The sequence below is a fragment of the Apis florea genome, unplaced genomic scaffold (assembly GCF_048593485.1).
Source record: "Apis florea isolate Af1SG1 unplaced genomic scaffold, ASM4859348v1 contig_1630_pilon, whole genome shotgun sequence".
NCBI classification, from domain to species: Eukaryota; Metazoa; Arthropoda; class Insecta; order Hymenoptera; family Apidae; genus Apis; species Apis florea.
The window spans coordinates 173,908-184,622 of record NW_028256425.1 but is presented as its reverse complement, the minus strand read 5'-3'; positions in this window follow the sequence as shown (position 1 = coordinate 184,622).

Sequence of the window (10,715 nt, the reverse complement as noted above, 5' to 3'; positions counted from 1 at the left end):
CGAAATTTTATTTTCATCGAAACGAAAATTCGAAATGACAAATATCCTGTTTTATTTGGAATTTCTTTTTTTAAAACTACACTTTCTATTGAATCGTAAAAATATCGAATATTCATAATATTGGTGGAATGAAAGAAATATATCAAAATTAATGATATAATGAATCGAATTCTCGTCCAAAAATTAAAATTCGACTGCAAAACTTTTACTGACAAAAAAAAAAAAATAGAATTCTTTCTTTTAAAATTACAGTTTCTAATTGTTATAATCCATTTTATTATCTAAATGATAATAATGATTCGAGCATTTTTAACACCAATCGATTTAGAGAAATTTTTCAAGAATATTATAAATTCAAGGAATTACGATATAATAAAATCTACTTGGCCAGAAAACCAATATTTAAATATTCACCAGCACTTATCAAGATTTAGAAGTCTTTCAAGAACTACCATGATAAATTTATATCTGTATAAATCAAGGAATCAACGACAAGTTTGGAAAGAAAATAAGAAGCGATAATTGACTATTCATAGCATTGGACATCGACAAAGACGTAAAAGAGTGTTCCAACGAGTATTTCGCGATAGATTTGAAATCAAGCGTTTCCTGCTCGATATATTATTGGCGCATACCTGTGTGCTCTCGGGACGAATACACGCGAGCCTCTATCGTCGACCACATTCCGTTCTCGCGTGTAATTTTCAGGGTTAACCGCAACCGACGATATACGCCGGTTTCGCGATCGCGGCAAACGTTCCTGGAATGCAAATCGCCTTGATTGGCAGCTTAAGTGGAACGCCTTTTTCCTTTTTTTTTTTTATCTTCCTCCTGTTCCTCGCCTCTTGAAAACGAGTCTCGTTAAACTCTACTATCGGAAGTCTTTTCCTGTCAGCCATAAGTTGAACATGTTTGATTTCCTGATGTCATTTTTATAGAAATTTCTTCGAGTATCCATCCTATTTTAAATGAACTTAAAAAGGAATATGGTTTCTTAGAAATAGATACATATATTTGAAAACCATTGATCATTAACTACGATATGCTTTTAGTTTCGATATAAAGATTTAAAAATTCTTGTAAGTATCTTTTAAGTATTACGTATTCAAATAATAATAATTTCGTTCAATTGTTCTCTATATAAATAATTTTAATAATTCTTATTCTGAAAGTAATCTCTACATTGATTATCTTTTTGATAGAAAGAAAAGATTCATAGATTTGTAAAAATTTTTTTCAACAAATCATTTCTATCATATGTTTTCTTCTTTCTACTATATTTAAAATATATTTAAAAATTTGAAATCAAAATTTCCAACGTGATTGAATCAATTTAATCAGTTTTTATCTTACGTATAAATTTTTTTTCAAGAAACTTTATCAAGGATCAATAAACAACAAGTATCCTTTGATCCTAGGTAAGATAATTTTGCGTTCAAATCACGATTAATCGTAGCCAAAAATAGCTTCACGGATAATCAATCTTGGGAATCGTATAAAGCATGGATCTCCATGATTCAAACGATGACACTGTGATGTTTAAACTCGCTAACCTTGCATTCAAGTCGAGTGCATCCAACCACGAACGTCAAGTGCTAACATGGCACTCTTCCTCTTCCATTAATGACTCGATGTTAAATACTTGGAACATTCATCTAAATTACGATTGAAATTACACGTTAATAGCTCGACGAGCTTCTGGAATAGTCCTCGATTATGATTGGCGATTACTTTGAACGATGACACGATATAAAAGGAATAGAAATACAGCCTTGGATTATGGATGCGCGAGAATCGACTTTTATTGCGCATCCTCTATCTGACGTAACGCAGAAATTCCGTGTTTCATCTTTTGATTTCTATACGATTATTATTATTTTTTTCTTTCATTCCTGTGAATAAATTTCTACTGAAATTATTATTTATTATTTTATGGATTGAATTCTAAAGCAATCTTTCGTATAAAAATTTATGCCAGATTGTCTTCGATGTAACTTTAGATATATTTGCTCTTGTCATTGTATTTAATCAATTGAAATTTTTATTTATTGAATTTTAATTTGTGTAAGATATAACAACAAGAAATTATTCGTGATTGTTAAAAACAAAAACACAGATGATTTCATAATATTAAATGTATTAATCGATCTTACGATCTTACATATGAAAGATATTATAAAGAAAAAGAACATTGATGATCGAGGAAGAGAAGATAATAAAAAATATATTATATCGTTTAATTAAAAGATCATGTTAAAAGATCAATGTATTGATATAATCATTCTCAATATTGAAAATAATATTATAATTATGTAAGATTGCAATTAACATTTCACGAATATCCATGATGTATATGATAGCATTATTCATAATTACATGCACGTCACTACAAATCTTTATTGATGAAATATGATGATTCCTCGACGCGTTTATTCTTTTCATAATTTTTATGAATTCTATGTTGTTAAGTAGAAAATTATTCAAGTAAACACATAAATATTTTCTTTTCTTTTCTAATTTATTTAATTAATACATCGTTTCAAGGAATTTTTATTTTTTTAATAAAATTATTTTTCCCAATATTATACCATATGCGTGAGAGTGAATAGAATAACAGTACTGAAACAATGCTAACACACATAGTCCCGTTATAATTTGTAATTTGTAAACATGAATTACCAAGCGCCACGAATAATTCATAAATTATAATCTGCGAAAAACTATCAATAACTCGTGGGATTTCTATATCTGTAAATTATAAATAAGTTATAAATTTGAAAATTGAAACGACGAATTTCAAAAAACAAAAAAAAAAAAAAAAAAGAAGATTTTCTACGAAAAAATACTTTCTTGAAATTTTTGATTATGTCCATATCTTATTTAAATTTATTCTAAATCATTGTTTAAATAATAAAAGGATTTTTCATGTTTTCAAATATCTATATTTTGATTAAATTCACAGTAAATCAGTATAACGATTAAAAAAAAAAAGTAGATTTTCTTTCTAAGAATATGTTTGGCTTACTTTTTAAGAATATTAAAATATTTTCACTTTTTAAAATTTCAAATTCTCTTTCAACAAATTTTCTTCAAGAAGTATTCTCTAGAATGAAAATGGATATAATCATCATTACGTATGTACCATTAATAGATAATTACATTCCTCGTTTTTCAAGACAGTACAATAAAGACATGTTAAGACGCATCTGCGTCCAAAAGCGAGAGAGAAGGGATGAAAACGAAGACTGTGAAAACATAGCATACGTAATAGTTACTCTCGCGTTGAAGGCAATTGTCGATTGGAATGCGACATCGAGAAAAAGACTCGTTACGTTCTACGTGTAATTTAACAATTAAGAGAAGATCAAAGGTGAGGAAAATCTTCGGAGAAATCTTCAGAGAAATCTGTACAAAGTTCAATATAAGTATATATAGAATATTTTATATATAGAATAATATATATTCTAAAAAGTAAAATCATCTTCATTCGATTCCCATGTAATTTCGCGATGGAAACATCAATGGCCCGTATTACAGTTAGACGCGACAATTTACAGTTACATACACGTGTGTACGCACATAAGCGTAAATGGTTTTAGTTAGGTAGAAACAGGGTCAGCAATGGAACAAATTCATTGGATATTTGCTGTCGATCGAAATTTAATTATCGATAAAATTCATTTTTCCTTCTGATCTTTTTGCGAGTTTGAAATATTATTATGGATAAAAAGAAATTGTGAAATGTGTATTTTCCGATATTTTCCTTGTAACAATGATTAGAAACAAATATCTATCAAAACGAGAAATATTTCGTGAACTTTTCCATAGTGTTATTAAAGCTATTTTTCTAGAAACACTATCGTTTAATGAATTAGGACTTATAGAGTTAAACTTATAAATTGGACTATATCAGAATATATGAAAAATATTTTTCCTATAATATAATCCAAAAATTAAAATCAACCATCATATTGCTTACATATATAAAAAAAAAGTTTCTCAAAATTGCCCTTAGCAATATATTTCAAGCTTATAAAAATCGATGAGAAAGCGATACATCGATGGATTGACCCATTTTTTTTTAATGATATCAAGAGATTAAAGTAATTCAAATTTATATCGTTATTATTATAATTTATTGGAAATTTTTTTTTCAACATAATTTTATTATACTTATTTTTGATCTTTTAATTAAAAACTCGAAAATTTTTATACATTCATAATAAATAATTTTTGTAATATAAATTGATTAAATATTTTTAAGAAATATTTTTAAAAAATGGTAAAAAATCTTGATTTTTATAGTCGAGGATACAAAAGTATATATTATACGACAACCTGTATATTACTTCGGATCTCAACCGTTGACAATCGCACGTTCCTTTTCGTATGAGCCAGACTGTGTAATTGCATCACACATACTCGCGACTGATGTTTGACTCAAGAGGAAACAAACAGAAAACACGAAGAAAAGATCTTGGATTGGACTGAATTGTAACAAACATGAATGAATAATGAATTTCTATTTGAATTGAAATGAGAAGAAAAAAAATCTACGAGATGAATTTAATTAAAGTTCAAGAGGAAGAGGTTGAATAAACGGCCATATCAAATTATATCGTAAACTTTCTTATTGATTAATATTTTTTTCTTCGATAAATTCTCTATTTTTGTAGGATTTAATTGAAGAACAATTATCACAGAGCTATAATATTTGAATGTTCATTCCATGTTTTGGGAAATAATAAGAAAGATAAGATATCATAATTTGGAATAAATAATATTTTCAAGTTAATTATAAATTTTCAAAAAACAAAGAAATTTTTCAAATCTTTCCTATCTACTTATAGGAAAATCTTGTAAACGACAGCTGCGAAAGCGAGTCGATGAAAAATCAATAGCCGCGAAAACTTCCGCCTCGAAGCAATGTCTGTCAGTTGTCGTTTACCCACGGCATGTAATAGTACAATGCATAAAATAACATATTATTATTATAAAATTGACGGTACGTTTTAATCAAGAATGTCGTGAACGTGCTAAAGGAGGCACTTCTTCAAGCTTTTGAGAAACCGAAAAGTATGATTTTCTTTTGAAATTTTTTCTCTAGATTTTTTCTCTATTGTTTCTTATTATTCTACCTTTAAAAAGGAAAATAAATGTCGAATTAATTAATACTATATATTCTTTTTTTTTTTAACATTTTAAAGAAAAAGGATAATGAATTTATAAAAAGAGAATTATTAAATGTTTGTTCCTGGAACAGTAGAAAGCAGGAAAAATAGCTGAGAACGCATTTATCATTCGAACGATTACTTTCACACCGTGTGATGAAAAAAGGGAAGCAGATACGAGGAACGTAAACAAGAAATTAAAGTATGCAAATGAATTTATGGGGAACACGTAATTGAGCATGCTTTATGATGTTCTGGTACCGTATGATGTATTGGTTAAATCTGCAATTTCAAGTCCATCTTATTCGACGATGAACTTTGATCCCACTAAGCGAAAGCCATCATTATGTAAATATGATCTATCTAGTACGTAACATCAGTATCAAGTTCAGGAAACATGTGCATAGAAAATTTTTTTCTAAATCGAAATGTGAACTAAATCCTTAAAAAATATATTCATGTAAGTACAGTTTGTGTATCTAACGTTTCAGTATCATGTTCATCAGATGGAAGAAAAAATTTATTTATACAAGGAAATTTTATCGTGAAAATGTTATCTAAATTGGATTTTTTCTCTAGAAATATAAACTAAATTCGTGGAAAATTAAAATGTATGTAATGTATGCAAACTTTAAAATTTGCAAATATTTCTCAATACTTCAAAAAATGTGTAATACCATTTATCACTATAACGAAGATCAGATTGTAACTGTAATTGCTTCCTATTTTGCTTACCTTCCATCTACATATAGGGGAAGAAAATAATGCGAGATAATTTTATCACTTTTTTCTTAACCATCTTTTTATTCGTCATTTATATATTTTCTATTCTATTCCTTAATGCTTTTACAAAACATTATTACTCTTACTTACTTACTTGAGTTTCCAATAAATCTCATCAACTCATAGTTAAAACTTTCAATTTTTACTTACGTGACATCTAACCTTATTGTCTAGAAATTTTATTTTCTTTTTATCGAATAGAAAATTTAATTCAATCTCTAGCTATCCAACATTCAATTCATCATTCTTTGTATCATTATCAGAATTCGAGAGAATATTCGACTATTTTTAATTTCTGTAAATTGATTTTACAAACTCGCTCTAAATCCTATAAATCCTCCATGTGACTAAGCGTTAACCCCCATCCAATTTCTAACACTTAATCTTGTAACACTTAATCTATCATCTATCCAAAGCTCATTTCATCTCTTTATCTTCATCTAAAGCTCATTATATATATTCCCAAGTACATCAGCTCGAATAATTATCATCATATCACTGTCATTTTCAAAAGAATTCTCATCTAACCTGTTCTTAAACGTATCACATCACTCGATCCATCATTACTAAAACTCATCCTTCTCCATTATCTCTCCTCAACCTAATCTAGCAAATGTCGTAACAGTTATATAATCAAATCACTGTCGTTTTTGTAAAAATTCTTATCAACGATCTGCTATCTATTCTTCCTCGATGTTCTCGACGTTCTCGACGAGCGCTAAGGAGCGACTAACAACCGTCCATGTTGCTTCACGCTTGCCGGGTGGCAAAGGAACAGGACGAGAAGGAACGACGACAGGAGTGGAACAGAGAGGAAAGCTGCATCGTTGGAATAACAGTACTCTCACATTGGTGAACGCCGTCGAAGCACAGTACCGTTATCGGTTACCGCGTTACTACGTCGAAGAGGACCAGCGATGGAAACCAGAGAATCCAGACTGCGGTTGTTCAGCTTCTCCCTTCATTCTCATCCTCTTTCCTCGTATCTTTTTTTTTTCTCTCCTTGTTCCCTTGACCCCAGCCGTCCTTTCACGATCGGAATAAAAATGTTGGTCACTGGATACAATGTAATAACGTGTAACAGAACGCCATATAGATCTCGTTTTAAGTGATCTCGTATCGATCTTTGGAACGAATACGAATAGTCTCGCTTCATCGATCAATCGCGTGAAATTTGAAACGTATACGCTTTTTTAGGCTAAGCTTAGATTTTTTTTAATTTCTACTTTGATCCATGTGGTACCATTTGGATAGGTATAAGGATGAAGTGAAAATTTGTAATTAATAGGTAGTATAGAGTGAGTTTCGATTTTTTAATAGATCATTCGTGAAAATCATCAATTATTTTTATTAATGTTCCATTATAGAGAATAATAGGGAAGTCAGTCTTTTCCTGTAATTTCTTTTCGATGCAAATAAGTTGAGTCTTGAGTTAGTATTATAATGGTAATGAATAGGTATCGTGCATTTTTCAATTCCTTGGTAATTTAAGCATTTCCTTTGGATAATTACACGTTAAATACAGGATAATTTGCATAATATACGTAACTAGTTTTCGACCTACTTTCCCGCTTTGTCGAATTTCTTCTCGCTAAAACGCAGAAATTTAGATAAACTTATAATTACGGAATGCATGTTATAATCTTTTCCTTTCGTAAATAACTATTCTTACGTAAAAATATCTAATCGTTATCTTTCAAATTTCTGGAAATTAATAATCCAAAGTATCCCACTTTTAGAAAAGAAAATAGTGGAGAAAATTCTATGAAACGTATTGGAATTCACAGATCGTTCTTAACCCATAATTTTAATAAATTATCAAAAAAAAGAATTACAAAAAGAAAAATGAATGTCTTCCAGAGAGGTAATCATTTCACTCTCTCAAGAATTCCAAAAATAGAAAATTTTCCCTTTAAACTACAACTTTCTATTTACCTCTTGAGCGTCATATCTCCAGAAATTGAATAAAGATCGATAGTAAATCGATTAATCAAAATGATGCGTACGTGTCATCCGTGTGACTCGAGACAAGGTTTCCGGTAAAAAGCTGGGGGACCAGACGTTCACCCTTCCTATGAAGCACCGCGAGGAGAGCAGAAAGTCTCTCTCCGTCGATCTTCATCCTCTTGTTCCTCCTCCTCCTTCTCCTTCTCGTTCCAGCGTGGAGGAGCCGACTCACTGGCCAGAGAACTCGAGTCTCTCCTGCGGAACATCCCCGGCAGTTTCACGTCGACGGTCATCCGGATCGACTCGCGGCCAAGGTCGTTCGTCAATGTTCTCTTCTGTGTGTTCACCAATCGACGTAGGGAGACGTCGATTTTAAAGAGAGCAAGTTCAATAAAATCCAAGTTTCGATTTGTGAAACAAGAATTTGGAATCGAATTGTGCTTTGATCTTTGATCGTCGAAAGGATCGTGTAATTTTCGATAAATGAAGAAGATGGAAGAATCTGGAGTATCGTGGATCGACCAGTGATTTTCACGATGGATCGGATTAATGGTGGTTGTGCATCGGTGTTTCTCGAGAGGATTTTGGATATTTCTATGCTTGAAGATTTTTTGGGAATAATGAGATTAAGGGATCGATTGGGAAAGTAAGTGGAATGAAATTTTAATATATATATATATATTCGTTATTAATGTATCGTTATATCATATCATGTGTCATTAAGAGGGATTTTAGAAGAATTGTCTTCTTCTCGTTCTCGATAATAATTTCTTTGATTCAGAGTGAAAAATATTTTTTAAATATAAGTGAAAGAGAGAGAAAGATTCGATGTTCTTTTTTTTAATCGTATAACAATATTATCCATATAATTATTCATTTTGTCGTTAATTCTATTACAATAATAAATCTCATATATTTAATTTGTTCAGTTCAAGAATATTTCTAGAAAAAAATGAGAATAAAGTTTTTCCCATTTAATATATTTATAAATATTCTTTGAATAAATACTATTAAAATATCAAAAATAATTATCTTTCTTAAAAAAAAATTAGTTCTTCAAACTGAAATTGAGTAAAAATATGCAAATTTTATTTAAAAAAAAAAAAAGATAAATAGCGACAAAAGAAATTAATGATGTTTGTTTATTTGAGTTCTTACTCAATTTCACAAAGATCATCTTATTCATTTTAAACTCTATTTTCTTCAACTTCCATTTTTCCCCGATTTATCCAACCATTTATCTGAATCGAGATTTTCACCTCGAAGAAGTGAGCGAGTGAATTCGACACGATTTTCCTTCGCACGCAAACAGTTTCGTGTGACCAGTTTTAGTAACTTCCGTCTATTTATTCGATTTTCATCAGACTGAACTCGGCCGGCAAACGAACCATAAACTTGATAATTGTAATTTGAACGATCCACACGCTTTAAATCAAGAAACTACTAGCTTCTTCATGCGATTCGTCGACACGTGATGTTGATATCCATTTGTCGACCTTAATATTCATTGCCTTTGCCGGCCATCGCGTGAACAGAGATACATACTTCGTCATTCGAAGAGATGACAGGCGTTTAAATAATCAGCGGTTGATTTTTATCTTGTAATTAGTCCGAAATTTATATTTATTAAAATGATAGTTAGAATATTTAATGAATTGAGAAGATATTTAAAAAAAGGAAAATAAAATCATTTTTTTGATAAATCAATTATATCTATTTATATCTATAATATATATATATATATATTTCTTTTGATTATAATATAATATAATATTATTTTATTAAATTCTAACTTTAGATTATTATTATTATCAGAAGAATATTATTAAGAAATTAACAATAAAAATGGTAAATACAATCTATCTAAATTTAGTCAATCGTTTTTTCTTATAAATTATTTATCCAAAAAAATTTATATTATATATCTCTAAATTTATATATATATATATATTATATATAATACTGATAACGTAGTAGTTTTAAAAAATATTTTTCGTTGATAAATTAAGTTGATAAAGAATACAGAAAAAGTAGTAAAATTAATGTTTCGTGAATAGATTTCGTTCAAGTTTATGGACCATTCTTTTGTTTGAGTTACGTTTAAAAATGAAATCTCGTTCAGCGGCTTGTTAAATAGACAATTAAGGCATGTATTTAATTTTAACTCGAGATAAGTAACGATTGAATTTAAGTTCTTCAAATATTTTCATGTTGTTCATATTTTTTTTATCAATTTATTATTTTACTCGTATGATGCATAATTATCTGTGATTTCACATTTATAAATTAGCTTTTTCATCTTCGTATCGATTGAACAAGTATAATTCATATTGATTTAAATTCAATTAATAAAAATTGAAAAATTAAATATTAGTTCTAAATCATTTCCTTTAAGAAATATGCGACTTTCTTTAAATCCTATGGTCACATATCAATCATTAAGATTTTGATCATGGAATAATTAAAGCCATTTTGTTAAGAATAATTTATCAATTAAAATAAACATTATTGAATTGACAAGTTAACAATTAAGTTTCTAAGTACTTCTTTTTTATAATTTTTCAATTAAGACATTATTACTATATTTCATTATATCTGTCACACAAAATTTATTAGAATAGATCTATTACTTGTGAATTTTATAATAATATTTAACCCAATTGCTCAACATTTGTCCCCAATATTTGAGACGAACAACAAAATTTAAAATTCATTCCCGTTTGTTGCAATTAGCAGACAGAATAATTGTCCAATTTTCGATAATCGGTCACGACTTGAGCGTGCAACGGTGAACATATGAACAGATGGGCTTCG